The sequence below is a fragment of the Ambystoma mexicanum genome, chromosome 3q, assembly GCF_040938575.1.
Source record: "Ambystoma mexicanum isolate Mex_15411 chromosome 3q, UKY_AmexF1_1, whole genome shotgun sequence".
NCBI classification, from domain to species: Eukaryota; Metazoa; Chordata; class Amphibia; order Caudata; family Ambystomatidae; genus Ambystoma; species Ambystoma mexicanum.
This window is the reverse complement of record NC_090926.1, coordinates 128308371-128324680: the sequence shown is the minus strand read 5'-3', so window position 1 is coordinate 128324680 and position 16310 is coordinate 128308371. Positions and strand designations below refer to the sequence as shown.

Below are 16310 nucleotides of genomic sequence, written 5' to 3'. Positions count from 1 at the left end.
GGGCACACTCCCTAGGATTCAAACACCTCTTAGACCTCCACCTCCATGTACATTCAGTCCATGTAGGAGAGACCAAGAAGAAGGGGAATTTATCCACACAGACCAGGACACTGACCTGAGGGATACAAGTTCCACCGCCTCCTTGTCTCCATAGAGAGCTGACATGAGGGGCACAGATCGTGAACAAGATGCACTCGACAGCTACACCATAAAGACTGAACCAAGGCACAAGGAAAGGAAGAATAGGAGAGGTTCCGCCTAGAACCACTCAAGCAAGAACGGGGACGTTAGGCACTGCGAGGCGATATGGGTGTCCGGTGGTCTGCTCCTGGTTAACTCAGCTGGTGCTGCCTGCAGGCCGGTCCGGAGGTAGTTCCTACAAGAGGGAAGCACGTAAATGAGTCCGTGAACACTCCTCAAGCCCACCCCACTCTCTTCGTGTCTTAGGCCTCCAGAAAACCCCTGGTCTCTCCTCACCTTTGGATTGTGGTGGGCAAGTTCTCCGTCCTGCTTTCTTCTCCGCAGCAGGGGTGCGATTCTGTGTGGTGTGGTGAACTGAGTTACTTCACTAGTTCAACCGTATGCGGTGAGTCTCGCCTAGGCCTGTTGCAGCGAAGACCCTCCTGCTCTTGCTTGAGTGGTTCCAGGCGGAACCTTTCCTATTCCTTTCCTTGTCCCTTGGTTCAGTCTTTCTGGTGTAGCTGTCCTTGATTGTGCACTAGATTGATTTGGTTAATGCCTTTTGGTTGTCCACGTAGACTGTTGCTTTCTTTGTTTTTTTTCCTTGCAGGGCTCCGTGTGCGGACCGTCTCCAGCCTGCATGGCAGGAGCGTATGAAAGTCCGGACCCCTCTTGGCTGCAGTGGTAAGTTTGCATGGTATCTTGCTGCTGTGCTCTACGGGGATGTTAGCGCTTTTCGCACTAACCTTTCTTTCCTTCTTCTCCCAGGTGGCGGTCGCTGGAATGCTGCCGGAGTTCGGAAGTACCTCGCTACGAGCGGCAAGTTTATGGATAGTTTCTAGAGTGTCGGAGATGCTTGGCGGGAGCTGCGATGAACGAGCACGAGTTCCAGGTGACTTTTCTCTTCAGCTGTTGAACGCGAGGCGTGGAGATTCTAATGCTTCTTTTTACCTTTCAGGTTGTCGGTGAGCGTCGCGCTGCTAACTGCAGTGCAACGCAAAGCATAGCTTTGGGCGGGGCGTGGCTTATATAGCCAGCCACGCTCGATGAGGCCAGCCAGCTCCAAACACTGGGCTGCTTGCATAGAGGAGGGCTAGGCTCAGTGCCCTCCATATTGGGCTGTCAGGAACTCTCTTTATTCCTATGATCTGGTGCCAGAGGTGCCAGGCCTGGGCCCAAGTGAGTGCTGGTTAGGGATCCCCCTCTGGGAAGTGACAATGACCCTACAATTGTGCTGGATTGGCTGCATTTGCATGTTCTTGGTCGGGTGGTTGTGGCAGATCTCAGGCCAATCTTCTATTCCAGAACAACTAGATGATCTTTCATCACGACCCAGACTCTCAAGTTAACAGCGTGGCTCCTGACCACTCCGAATTCGGTCATTTGAATATCCCTCTGGACTTCCGGCGCATTGTAGCAGCAGCTAGAGCTCGTTCTGCCAACATTTCCTATAGCCGAAAATGGAAAGGATTCTGTGCATGGTGTGCACAGCAGTCTAACCTGCAGCCGCTAGCTATAACGCCTCATCAGATCCTTCCTTATCTGCTAAAGTTAGCTACAAGAGGGTCTAGCGATCTCTTCCATCAAAGTGCTCTTATCGTCAATCTCCAGATTTACACAAAAAAAAAACCCTTCCCCTCTCTACAGTGACAGGCTAATCAAAGACTTCTTTAAAAGGTCTTTTTCGTACCTTCCCGCAAAAAAAGGATTCCACCTGTATGGAGCCTGAACCTGGTCCTAGCAGGGCTTATGAAACCTCCATTCGAGCCATTGTCGACGACCCACATCAAATTTCTAACTTGGAAGGTGGCTTTTAATGAAGCAGCTTACTTTATGATTACATTTTCATGATCTCAAACAGAATTGTATCTTTTAATTTCCAAAATTTGATTGGCAGTAGTAAAACTTAAGCAGTGCGCATTGCACCTTACTTCCAAAATCTAACCTATAACAGTATTTCAAGATGGATTTAATCTACAATCTCCTGCCACTGTAAGGCCAACAGGCTGTTACAATCGGCACCGAGAGCGCACGCCACTAGAGCCACGACTGCCTTGGCGGCTCTCTGGTCTGGGGTACCCATCAGAGACGTTTGCCAAGCGGCAACATGGGCAGTGCCCCACACTTTTACCAGGCACTAGTGCTTACACCAGCAACTCGCTGAGGATGTGCAGATGGGACGGACCGTCCTTCAATGGCTGTTCCAGTAAGGTATGCCACCCAGCTTCCGGGTTTGTTTCCTTTTTCTACTTGAGTATGTATTCTTCTCGCATTAACAGACAATTTTAAGGTACCTAATCTGTGTTGTTTTATACTGCTACAAAATCTATTCACAGCATATGAATCCATGAAAGATCCAATGCTGGAGAAGGGAATCATTTCTTACCTGTAACTCTGTTTCTCCAGCGTTGGTATCTTTCATGGATTCACGTGCGCCCTTCAGCTTACCCCCTAGAGGCAAACAATCCTCTTTTGAGGGAAGTCATCCAGCTGGAGTGGTTCAAATCTGAGTGGAAGCTGCTGGGGCGGAGCCATACACAACGTCCTATTGGTGACTACCAAAAGCACCCACAACTTTGTCCATGGGTCACTCAATGTGTCAAGTTTTTGCATAGGAAAATTACTAGGTCAAAGTAACCAGGGTTTCCCAGCCTGACAACGGGGAATATTCACAGCATGTGAATCCATGAAAGATACCAACACTGGAGAAATTCAGTTAAAGGTAAGAAACAATTCCCTTTTGGTAAATAGAAAAACAGTACTGCTGGGATGTGAAGCGCAAGAGTTTACAGGAACATTTAAAAAAATAATTGTGTCCTTGTGTCTGTACCTTTTACAGGGCTGAAAATCAACTTTAAAGAAACACACCGAGATAGTAAGGATATGTCTGATGGGAGTTTGATTGCAAAAATATATAATGTTGCTTTGTTTTATGGAAATTAAAAGAAATGTGGGGAAAATAAAATTACTGTTAAAGGCTGCATTTGGTGTATAAAGTGACTTTGTCCTGGAAGGTAAAGGTACAAATATGGCCTAGACAGCCGAATGGCTTTCTCTACCACAGCAACAGTAAAGGGGGATGGCCTGTTTTCCCATGAGAAAAGTGTGAACAATGGCGTTTGAAGCTCAAATAATAAAAGGTTGATATTTTTTTGTGTTTTTTTTTTGCCTGGTGTTGATTAGCAGGATACATCTCTGGGTATTACAATTAAATGCTTTGCCATTACAGCATCTAGCTGCCACAGGGCCTAAACAATTGCCTTATAATTAATTCTGAGCAAGTGGTCCCCTCAAATCCTGCCCTGACCCCCTCTCAAGGGGTTGGGGAAGGAAACGTCACACCTTTGGAGACAGGATCTCTGACATGTAACGGCTTTAGCAAGAACCATCCATGGGTGCTAGACTGAAGTCCTAAGTGCCCCTGCCAGCTCTACTTCAGAGGACATTGCACTATGGAAACCAGCATTCTCAGCAGTCATAAATAGCTTCAGCTCGGAGCTCAACGGACCTGACACTATTTGGCTGTACCAGCCAGGAACTGGTATACCTTTTCAGATTGACTCATCCCATAAAATAATGCACTATGTGAAATTTGCATATGGAATAATTTTTGACTACAGAGGGCCCTAGAGACTAATTTTGCTTTCAACCTGAATGTTTTATCTGCTGAATGTAAAATATTTTGTGATATTATGTAAGTTAGGTGAATGTGGATATCTTTGTGAAAGCAACTGCCCACCAGTGACTTATATGTTAGTGTTAGAAGGAAAAATGTAAAAGCCTGTAACTCATCTACCATATTTATTTATTTTTGCATTTGTGAAGTGCCTAAACCCTGAGGCACCAGGGCGCTGTTACGAGACTAGTTGCATGAAGCATAATAACTTAAAGCAGAATTGAATACAGTGACATGCAGCAGTAACCGTGCAGGTTAGTAGCATATGAGCTGGGCTGTTATGGCCAGTGTGATAGCAAGTCCTTTATGCAAACAGCCATGTTTTCAAGGCCTTGCGGAAGGACCAGTAGGAATTCTGAGGTCTTAGTTGTGGGGAGAGGGCATTCCAATGGTTGTCAGCAACAGTAGGGAAGCTAACCCTCCTCCCTTGGCTTTTTTCACTTTTGTTAGTGAGTCGGTCGGCATAGCGACACCTGACTGATCTGTTTGAGTGCTCCCTCTTAATTTTCTGGGAGAGGTGTTTAGGGGCGGTGTTGCTTAGACATTTTTGTGTGAGGGACAGGCTTTTGAAAATGACCCTTTCACGTATGGGGAGCCAAAATCAACTTGGGTCTCTACAACCCTAATTAATGACACTCAAGCCACATCCTTCAACAAAGCAGTAACATCCCTTGGATTCCAAGTGAAAGCACCCACAAAAAAGGTTGTACCCTTGATTGGGTGGCACACCATAACTGTACCCCATCTATTACCACCATCCCTCCAATTCGATGGTCAGACCACCATGCCACCTGTTTCACCCTAACCATGAACAAGTGTCACCACGCTCTGGGAATCCCCTCCCATCAGCGCTATGCAGGAGCTCCAAGTAGCTCACCAAGGAACGGCTCATTCCACATCTCCAAATCACCTGCCCTCAAGGCACTGTTCTCCAATGACCCTAAAACCCTATCGGCAGTTTAAAAATCAATCATTATCCAAGTGGTAGAGACCATTGCCCCACTGACCCTCAAGAAAGCCAAGCAGAATTATCGAACAAACACATGGTTCACAACAGATCTCCTTGAGATGCGCTCCAAAAAAAGATGCTCACTGTCTGCCTGGGTCGCCAAACCCAGTGAAGCTACCAAAGCAGCCTTTAAAATATTTCCAAAGAGTACAAAGCGCCCATCATCAAGGCCAAGATTAATGCCTTCAATACCAGAATCTCCAATGCAAAATCAAGTTCCAAAGAAATCTTTGCCATCTTTAGGGAGCTGGAATCACCTGCACCTGAGCCACCGGTCATCACCAAAAATACAGACTGATGTAATTCTATCCAAATGGCCAGGATCAACAAAGTCAACATGCTTCAAAGCAAAATCATCGCCCATAAACAAGCCTTAAGTCAACAAATGGCCGACCTACAAAAGGAATCCACCCACGAAACCCCTTCCGTTTCCTTTAATGAAGTTGGTGAAGAAGAGGTCATTGCTCTCCTAAAATCTATAAAACCATCATACTCCTATGTCCCGTCCCCTTTCCTCCATACTTTTGGGACATTCCGTCCTGTGGGACGGGACCGGAGCATTTTTTGTAAAAAAATGTGTGGTTCTCTTTTTACACTGGGGTACCGCACCTGGCCGTAACCCCACCCTCCTTAGCTCCGACCCACGCATCACTCTTCAGTCCTTTTATCCGCGCGGTCGGGGCTGGCTGCACGTGCATCGCCGAGAAGATCTTTTTTCCTTCCCATTGCCCTCTCCTGTTCCGGTACTGCGGTCGCATAGTCCTCCGTCTATGCAGGATGGTTTGGGATTTGCTACTTGTTCCTCTTGCGAACGTCGCTTCGCTAGGGCGGATCCCCATTCTCTCTGCTTGGAGTGTCTGGGACTGGATCACCGTTGGGACTTGTGTTTCTACTGCGACTCCCTTTTGGTCTGGGCACTTCAGCGTTGTCTTTGTTGGTGAGAGGAGATCTTCCAGAAGGTTCCTCATCACATTTCCAACTCTTCATTGACGGAAAGAAGAGACGCCCGGTAAGTTCCTTACTTTTCAGGGCACCCCGGCTGTGTGGACTCCTTCCCGGGGTACTCCAGGTCTGGGAGGGGCTTCAAAAGCTCTGCTACCAGGGTTTTCGCTGAGGGTTTCTGCGAGGGGCCTGCCTATACTGGATCACGATCTGAGGTTCACCAATCAGGTGCTAATAGCCAGCATAGTCGTGCTCAGGCGTTGGGTACCGGAGTTCGCTCCGAGGTCTCAGGAGCTTCCGATGCAGACACTGGGGTGCACCCTGAGGCCTCTGTTGAGCCTTTCTGTACCACACCACGGTTCAAGGCCCCTCTCGGGGGAGCTATTAAGGCCGGACTCTGTTCCGAGGTTCCTCTTAACAACGCTAAGGTGTGTACCAACAGAACTGAGAGGCCTGTTAAGACCTTGTCTGTGAGATGGATTCCTCAACTTTCCCGCACTCGCGGAGTCACCGGTTCTGTTGAGGGGGCACAGGGAAAGGTCTTCGACCATAACTCCTCTGTTACCGGCATTGCTGAGGTTCCTCCTTTGGAGGCTAATTCAAGGGACAGGATGTCCAGTAAACATCTGAGGCTCCATAGTACCGGCTCCGCCGAGGATCCTTGTGTCGAGGCTAAAATTTCAATCCAGTCCCCTGACCAGTCTGTAGAGTCAACTGCCTCATATACTACTGACGCAGTCCTCCTCGGATTTTCACAAAATGGCGGGCCTTCCCGCATGGTCTACGGTGGCCGTTTTGGATTCTTCCCTCACACCCACGCTATCGACGATGGGTGCTGGGAATCATCTTTTCAGTGGACAACCTTTTCCACGCGACAGTGTGAATCTGTTCTGTCCTTCCTATGACTGGCGTGCTCAGATGCCACTACCTCATTCGGTCTCGCTTCCTCCTACATCTGCCCCATTGGTCTATGTAGACCCGGTTGGTGGCGGGCCCTCTTAGCAGCCCTACTCATTACGTTTGTGGGGTTATGCTCCTCGTGAGAGGCTGCCCACTCCAGCGCCTAAGGTCTCGGCAGAGGATGCCTTTTTTGGGAAATTTCATAGTCTAATGAACTCTGATCCCATGAGAGAGTACTTTAAGGGCATTTTTAGAGAAATCTGCCCCGGCAGTTCCTGATATGGCATCAGTCGCTCTTGCGGTAGCACCTCCTCTGCCTCCCATCCCTCCACCGGATCTTCCGCCGCTGCCTCCTTTGTCACCGGTGGACAAGATTCCAGCAGAGCGTGATGTCAATCTGACGCCGGAAGTGTCGCAGCCGGTGGATCCTGATGATCTAGATGACCCTTTGGCAGATCAAGACAGTGAGGACCAGCCCCACTCTGTCCGAGCATTTGACGACCAGGTACTGGACATGTCACTCCTTGACATACCAGTGCCTGAGGCACCTGCTCCGCAGGAAGGGATGCATTCGGGGGCGCACACTTTGTCTCCATAGGAACGCACCAGCAACGTGGAACGAGGGGAGGGCTTCTACTCTCGTCTGTTTGCCGTGCCAAAACCCAGATTTTGGAATGGGCCATTCAGCACAGTGTTTAGCTGTTGGCTGCACACATTCCGGACCAAACCCAAGGTGGGAACCTCAATATTCACTGGTACCTTGAGGTAGAGACATATAATAATACAGAAAATGGTGCCAGGAAATGAGGAAAACAACTGAAAGAGGAAGGCAAGGGAATGTAAAGATCAAATCATCATTTTCATTTGATTTAGATTTGTATAAACAACATTTTATGAAATAATTTAATCAATTCTTAAAAAAACATTTTACTGTTCAAGCATTCAAACATTCATTCACTAATTGAACATCTAAAAGTCTTATAAATGAGCTAAAGTGTCACAAAAAAGTGCTATTCATTTCATTAGTACACGTCTTTTCAATTTATTAATAGTTCCAAATAATCAAGAAACTAATCATTATTGATAATAGTTCATTCCATGACAAAGTATCGACTATTGGTGCCTTAAAAAATCATTCTTCTTTACGAAAAGGCTTCCCAGTTGGTAAATAGTCAACCCCCCCTGTGTTACCTCTCTAACAATACAAACCAGATCTTAGAGAACAAAAACAACTCTAAGTCCAAAGTGGACATCTCTTTAACCACGGTTTTATAAACATCATAGGCTGTGTATAGCCTAGTTTGAAAGAAAGCATTACTGACCAGATCAGTGAGATTTCATTTACCCATCCGAAATTTCCCTAATTTCATTTGGGACTCCGGGGTTCAGAAAAATGGAAGTTACTCTCATAATCCTAATAATCTGCACTTTCCCATTTGTGCTAAAACAGCCCACTCTAATCACACCGGGGAGGACCCCACTAGGACAGGCTTCACATATCAGTTTCCAAAATACAGTAACCTCATACCTGCAAACCCCATTTGGTTCGCCTAATGGCTGGTATTCCAGTAGCCTCTCGTGAGGGTCTGAAGTGCTAGACCCCCTGAAGGAAGTGACGATATCTAAAGAATTTAGAAAAAAATCAAAATTTAAAATGTCACAATAGATGAGAATAAGCTAACCATAATAATCTCTCTGGGTGGAGCAAAGCACATATTTATACCTTCTTTCTGAAAGATTCTCCCCCAGGCTGTATTAGATCCCTCTCTCCCTATTGCACCGCTCCCTTTTTATTCGTATTGAAGGATGTCAGTGTAGCCGCGGTGAAGGGAAAAGGAAACAAAAGCACCGTTTCCCTTCTTCAACACAGCACGTTAGATTAGAAGGAGGCGTGGCTCTTCACAACTGAACGCCTATGCTCGCTCATGTAACGATCTGTGAATCAAATAGACAATCGGGCTCAAATTACAAAAAAGCTCGTTAGCAGATGTCTGCCATTGAGAGGGACCCATGAAATCCTAACAGAAACCAGCTTACCTAAAAAGCAGAACAATGCTGTTTAACCGGAGGACAAAAATGACCCCTCCCTGACGGAACACTGCCTCAGCCGTTGAGATAAGCTAAGGCAATTCTTGACTCGGTATTCTAACGGTCTAAAAAATGAAATATAAACAGATCGCGTCAGCTGATATGCGACAAAGAGTACTAATAAACCCGTCGCCACCCAATACAGACTCGCTTACCTTAATATCGTCTTGGGCCGAAGGTACGCACGTCCACCATTAGAGAAAAGTGGACCGGACCGACTGCGAAGAAACTGTCCTTCTTTTATTTCGAAAATAGTGTCAAGGACCAATATCAACATTCACCAGAAGGGAACATGTATCCTGGTATAAACCCAGGTCCTAAAGCTAGAAAAAGGACTCAAATAGTCTTAAGCCCTGATGTAAGTCCACTTCGAATGTAAACAGGACATTTAGTGCAAATTTAAGGGAGAATAAAGGAAATGAAGAACCTTCCTCGCTGAGGATTGGAGATCAATTCCATTCCTCTTGCAAATTGAGTCCAATATTTAGACTATTGGTATGATATATCCACCATTGTTCTTTTTGTGCTAGGTGTGCAGCGGTGTTGGCTGCATCAGTGCCCAACACCTTTTCAACTGGCCACCATTTCAAATCTTCTGGTTTATGGTTGAATTCAAGGAAATGTAACGTTAAAGGAGCATTCTGCTGGCCCGTTCTGATCTTTGATTTATGCTCACTTATATGTAGTTTCACTGCCCTAGAAGTCTTCCCGATGTAAGCTTTCTTACAAGGGCATATAATAGCATATACTACATTGGCACTAAGGCAGGTAGTATGATGCCTCAGTTCCCAAACTTTTCCATGAATATTAATTGTCGTAGTAGCCGAAGTACTGGGACAATTGGAACAATTGCCACAGGGGTAATGTCCCTTAATGGGAGGCATACCCCACGATGCAGTGAAAGTAGGTTGGCTATCTTGAACAAAATTTCTGTCCGCCTTAGAGACCCAGTTCTTAATGTTTCTGCCTCTTTTAAACGCATAAATGGGTTTTGCCAATTTCAGCATATTAAGTTGAAGTAAGTGCCAGTGACTAGATATTATCTTCTTAATTTTATTGTGTTGGGTATTAAAAGTGAGGGCACATACTAGCTGGTCCTCTCCCAACTTTCTTTCTTTCCTGTCATTTCTCAAAAGGACATCTCTGTGCTGATATCTTGCACGTTTTTTTTAGATTGTTTAAGCAATCTTTTGGGATACCCTCTTTCTAGCAGCCTTTCTTCAATTACCGAAGCTTGCTTAATAAAGTCTTCCACTTTGGTGCAATTTCGCCTAGCCCTGAGAAACTGCCCATAAGGGATATTAGATTTCAATGACTGGGCATGAAAACTCTTGTGGTGCAGTATAGTATTTCTGTCCGATTGCTTCCTGTAGAGGTCCACTGCCAGTGCTTTTTTGTCTACTTTATTCAGGAGGTCAAGGAACGCGATCTCCTTATTGCTGGTTTCGATGGTGAACTTCAAGTTGGGATTTAGATTGTTAATCCAGACAAAAAAAGCATTATAGTCCCCTTTAGAGTTGTCCCAAATGATAAGTATGTCGTCAATATACCTCTTATAAAGTTTTAAAGCTGATCTAAAAGGATTTGAATCTGTCATGATGTTACTTTCTTCAAAATCCCACATGTAAAGGGTGGCATAGTTGGGTGCAAATGACGCACCCATAGCCGTCCCCTTAATCTGCATGTAATACGTGTTCTTAAAACTAAAGAAGTTTTTGGTCAGTGCAATTTCCAATAATTCTACCAAGAATTCACTCGGAACTGAGATGGTATCAGTTCTAGTTTGAAGAAACCTCTTCATAATCCCCAATGAATCCTCCTGTGGAATATTAGAATATAGCGACTCCACATCTAGAGTGATAAGCATATCATGGTCGCTATTGAACGGAAATGCCTCCACACATCTGATGACATCACTGGAGTCAGACAGGTAAGTAGGGGTGTTTTTAGCCAGTGGTTTCAAGAAATAATCTAAATACTGCCCCACTGGTTCCAAGACCGACCCACTAAGAGAAACAATGGGTCTGCCAGGTGGAGCTACCATACTCTTATGGATTTTTGGCAACATATAAATGAGGGGGGTCCTGGTATTCTTAGGGACAAGAAAATGAAATTCTTTTTGGGTAATAGTTTCCCTTTCTAAAGCATCCTTCCCAAAATGTTCTATTTCTCTCAGAATACTGAGCGAGGGATCTCCCTGCAATTTAACATATACCTCCTGGTTATCTAGCTGTCTCATAACCTGAAGGTCATATTTGGTAGCATCCCATACTACGACTCCTCCTCCCTTGTCCGACTTTTTAATCACCACCGATCTGTCGGATTGTAAACTCTTCAAACCTGCCCAGTCTTCCTTGGAAAAATTGAAACATTTAGTATCCACACTCTTGTTCTCTTTATTGTCATAGATATCATTAAAATCTCTAAGCACTGCCTTTTCAAAAGTGGCTGTCTCTTTAGCTATCATATTGAGAGAAGGGGTACATCTAGAAGGAAGTTTAAATGGAGTATTAGCCGTACTTTTGCCCAAGTTTTTAGACTGACCACCAAAAAAATCTTTGAGTCTGATTTTCCGAAAAAAGGCTTTCAATTCTGTTTCAACATCCATTTTACTCGGGTTTTTCAGGGGAATGAAAGAAAACCCCTTTTCCAATATGGCTATTTCTTTCGTAGTCAAATTTCTGTCGGACAAATTATATACAGCTGAAGGGGGGTTTATCTTCTGTATGCTCGCCTTGTTTCGAACATGTTTCTTATGGAGGTGGACCTGTCGCCTACCGCAAAAAGAACAATGGTGGATATATCATACCAATAGTCTAAATATTGGACTCAATTTGCAAGAGGAATGGAATTGATCTCCAATCCTCAGCGAGGAAGGTTCTTCATTTCCTTTATTCTCCCTTAAATTTGCACTAAATGTGCACTTAATGCCCTGTTTACATATGAATTGGACTTACATCAGGGCGTAAGACTTTTTTCTGAGTCCTTTTTCTAGCTTTAGGACCTCGGTTTATACCAGGATACATGTTGCCCTCTGGTGGACGTTGATATTGGTCCTTTGTTTGTGTCCTTGACACTATTTTCGAAATAAAAGGACAGTTTCTCCAGCATTGGATCTTTCATGGATTCACATGCTTAGAATATTCCCCGTCGTCAGACTGGGACCCTCGGTACACATATATAGCCTTTTCCTATAGGAAAACTTCCGACACTTTTGTGTCCTATCTACATCCTTTTAGGACCCGCCTACGCATGCTCCGTAGGCTGTCCCAGTATAAGAGGCCCGCCCACGCGGCTCCCCTTCAGATTTCAACCGTCTCCAAAGTAGTGGGATCTCCTCGCGTCGTCTTACTATTTTGTACAAGGTTGATTGCCTGGAATTAGAGTTCGAGACATTTTTTTCCCCATGGCAGGAAAAGCGCTGTTCCGTCCATGCGCGACGTGCGGTTTTGAAAAAAGTTTACGAGGGGGACGGACATATGGATTGCATACTGCCTCCACCCTCCTCATTCGGCTGATAACTGCGACATATGCAAAGGGTTTTCTCAAAAGACCCTCAAAGACCGAAATCGTCGGCTGGTAGCATGGCTCAATGATGGAGCGGGGGCATACCCCCCTTGGAGGTAGGCTCCACACAATCGGCGAAAATATCACACCGCGCTGCCTCGTCGGAACCACCGGCGAAGAAATCGCGACCAACGGAAAAAGAGTCATCTCGCAGTCATTCAGCTAGAGAATCCTCGTCAAAAAAATCGTCATCTTCATCAAAAAAGTATGACAAGGAAAGGCCGAAATCCTCCTCGGGCGATCATCATAGATCGACTTTGAGTCGAGAGTCCAGAAAAGGCAGGCCAAGTGTGGAAAAGGCGGGACCGCCTAAACCACCTGCTAAGTCACCGTTGTCGACGGCGGTCCAGTCATCGGCCACCCTGCCACTGACGCAGGTGGTATCCACCGTCCCACCGTCAACGACTGCGACGGTGGCCTCGTCAACAGGGGTTCTACAGGAAGCCTGGAGGCCTGAAGTTTTTGATCCGATCCCCCCAGATATCTTACTGCAAGAACAAGCTGTGTCGCTGTCCTCGGGGGAGGACGAGAGCGGGAGAATAGCTGGCCCGGCAGACCTAGGGCTACGAGTGGTTGACAAGTCGTCGACGAGGGGATCCGGTATACCGGTATCTGCCCCTCTTCTCAATCCTCAATCTGTTTTGTCGTTGGAAATTCTGTCCACGCTTCAGTCTTTGGTACAGTCGTTGGACCAGAGACTACCTCAGGCCAACCTGCCACAGTCACCCGTCGACGAGCCGGGCCCGTCCCGTCCACCGACGCACTTACGCACGCCAACCTCAGCACTGGCACCCCAAGAGGAAGGTGAGCTGCCAGATTCGGAGTCTGACAGGGGAGCCATGTCGGATATCTCATCATCCCCCTCCAGGGATCCAACCTGGGAGTCAGAGGTGGAGTTAGAAATTCCAAGAAGCCCAGCTCACCCGTCCCCTCCGGACGACATTGCATCATTCCATTCTATGATGGAGAAAGTGTGTAAGGAATTTGGTTTGTCCCAGGAAGAACAGAAAAAGGACTGTTTTTTGTTCGACCACATGGGTAAGCGAAGGAGGCCTGTGTTCTCAATACCAATACTAGACCACGTGTGGAAGGAGGGGTTGCAGACAATGCGTCGCCCCTTTTCGGAGCCGGTAGTGAAGGACACCTCGAGAAAAAGTTTAAGGCTCCAGAGTCTACCCCCAAGTGTTTATCCTCCCAACCAACGCCGGAATCGGTGGTGTCGGTGGCAGCGGCGAGGAAGGCGAAGGCCCAGCACAAGTGCACGACTCCGCCTGAAAACGAAGAAAGACGCCAGGATGCCTTTGGCAAAAAAGTGCACTCCGTGGGAGCAACCACAGTAAAGGCCGCAAACTCTCTGGCTATTGTAGCCAGGTACGACAGAGAGATGTGGCACAGGCTAGCGCCGTTGCTGGATCATCTTCCGGAAGAGCATAGGAAGGCAGCGATGTTGCTTGTCCGAGAGGGTGAGGAAGCCTCCAATCACGCAATAAACATCGCGGTGGACCTCGCTGAGTCAGGCTTCAAGCAAGTCAATAATGGGGTCGTATTACGACGACAGTCATGGCTTAAGTGTACCTACTTCAGACCAGAGGTACAATACAAAGTATTAGATATGCCGTTTGAGGGAGACCTTCTATTCAGAGAGAAGGTAGACGAGGCCCTAAAGGGAATGAAAGAGGACTCGGACACTGCACGTTCATTGGGTGCCCTCCAGAGTGGCCGAAGCTACAAGCCTTTTCGTCCCTTTAGAGGGGCTTCAGGTAATTCCAGATTCTCTGCATCTGGAGACAGAGCCTTTGGCAGATCGGCTTACCCCTCCCAGCGATACAGGCGTGCTTCCCAAACGGCAAACCGGTGCCGAAACTTCCAGACGTCCAGGAAGAGACCATCCTATCTGTCGTCGTCGAGAGACGAGCAAAATAAAGATCAGCAGTGACAGACAACACACCGTTCTGGGGGGAAGAGTGTCAGCATATGTCGAAGAATGGGAACGAATAACGACGGATCAATGGGTGCTGGACACTATAAGGAACGGGCACTCTCTACAATTCAAGCACAGCCCTCCGCACATTCCACCTGCGTTCACCGCTCATTCCCATCTGAGGATACTGCAACAAGAGGTAACTCTCATGTTAGCAAAGGGCGTGATAGAATTAGTTCCAACATCACAGAGAGGTCAAGGAGTCTACTCAAGATACTTTGTCGTAAAAAAGCCGAATGGCAAATGGCGTCCCATTTTAGACTTACGCGATCTCAACAAGTCTCTAAAGAGCCTAAAATTCAAAATGCTCACGCTGCAGGGAGTGATCCGCGCCGTTCAAGAAGGGGATTTTCTAGCGTCCCTGGATTTACAGGACGCGTACTTCCATATTCCAATGTGTCGGAAACACAGGAAATTCCTGAGATTTGTAATAGGGCGGACTCACTACCAGTTCACGGTTCTTCCCTTTGGGCTCAAGACCTCCCCCAGAACGTTCACAAAATGCCTGGCCCCAGTAGCGGCATGGCTAAGGAAGCAAGGCCACCACGTATACCCATACCTCGACGACTGGGTGGTAAGGGGATCCTCCCCAGCGTCGACCAACACAAGTTTGCAAGCCACCATGCAGCTTCTACAACAGCTGGGATTTGCCATAAACTTCGAAAAATCCTCTCTGCGGCCATCGAGAACGTTGGTGTTCCTGGGGGCACAGTTCGAGACCCAGTTAGGGTGAGTGAAGCCTTCTCTCAACAGAACCTCAAAATTCAACCAGCTGGCGAGCCGATTACGCCAAACCAACAGGCTCTCGGTGAGGAAATACGTTTCGGTCCTAGGGGCCATGGCATCCTGCATCCATCTAGTGGCAAACTGTCGCCTATTCATGAAGCCAGTCCAGGAATTCTTCGCGGACTGATGGACGCAGGCCCAAGGATCGTGGTCAGACAAGATTACCATCGACGACGACAAGCTGCTTCGGACCCTTCAGTGGTGGCAGAGTTTCCACAATCTGAACAACGGTGTACCCCTACAGGAACCGGAGTTTCAGGGAACCATAGTCACGGATGCGTCCCTAACCGGATGCGGAGCTCACATGGGTACTCTTCAAACGCAAGGTCACTCGTCTCCAACGGAGTCACTCCTACACATAAACGTGTTAGAGCTCAGAGCAGTACGATGGGCCTTGAAGGCATTCCTACCACACATCAAGGGATCGCGAGTACGTGTACTGACCAACAATACGACGGCCATGTTTTATTTGAGAAAACAAGGAGGGACGCGATCAAGAACTCTTTCCATAGAGGCCCAGAAAACATGGCATTGGGCATTAAAGCACGAGATTTCCATCGTGGCTCACCATTTCCCGGGAGTGAGGAATTCGCAAGCAGATTCCCTCAGCAGAAGCATGGCCCAGATACACGAATGGGAAATGGACACAGTTCAGCTGATGAAAGTGTTCGAGAAATGGGGTCACCCCCTCTGGACGCTTTTGCAACCAAGGACAACAAGAAATGCAAGCAATTTGCAAGCAGATGGCCTCAGGAGGGTTCCATGGGAGAGGCATTCTCCTTCCCATGGACGGACATGTTCCTTTATGCTTTTCCTCTGTTCCCCCTCATACGGAGGACAGTACAGTGGATATGCAGACACAGTTGCCGGGTAATTCTAGTGGCACCGTACTGGCCGCGGCAACCGTGGTTCTCCGACCTGCTTCACCTGTCGCTGGAACATCCAATAGCGTTTCCGAGAGTCCCGAACCTACTATCCCGGGACAAAGGCACGGTGTGGCATCACGACCCGGACAGTCTCAACCGTGCAGCCTGGCTCCTGACTTTTCGGAGTTCGGTGCGTTAGACGTTTCAGAGGATTGTCAAAAAAGTCTGCAGGTGGCTCGAGCCCCTTCTACCAACAAATCTTACACCTATAAGTGGCGGAGGTTCAGTGAATGGTGTCGAGGACAGCAAGGCCTA

At 47.2% G+C, this 16310-nt stretch overlaps 1 long non-coding RNA gene across 1 annotated transcript; it reads left to right on the top strand.

Annotated features, from left to right (window-relative positions):
* Positions 1-272: 272 nt before the first annotated feature.
* On the top strand, positions 273-3330 carry LOC138581810 (uncharacterized). Its single transcript, XR_011304797.1, has 3 exons — positions 273-864; positions 949-1072; positions 3020-3330. It is a non-coding gene; the product is annotated as an uncharacterized lncRNA (long non-coding RNA).
* The last annotated feature ends 12980 nt before the right edge of the window (positions 3331-16310 follow it).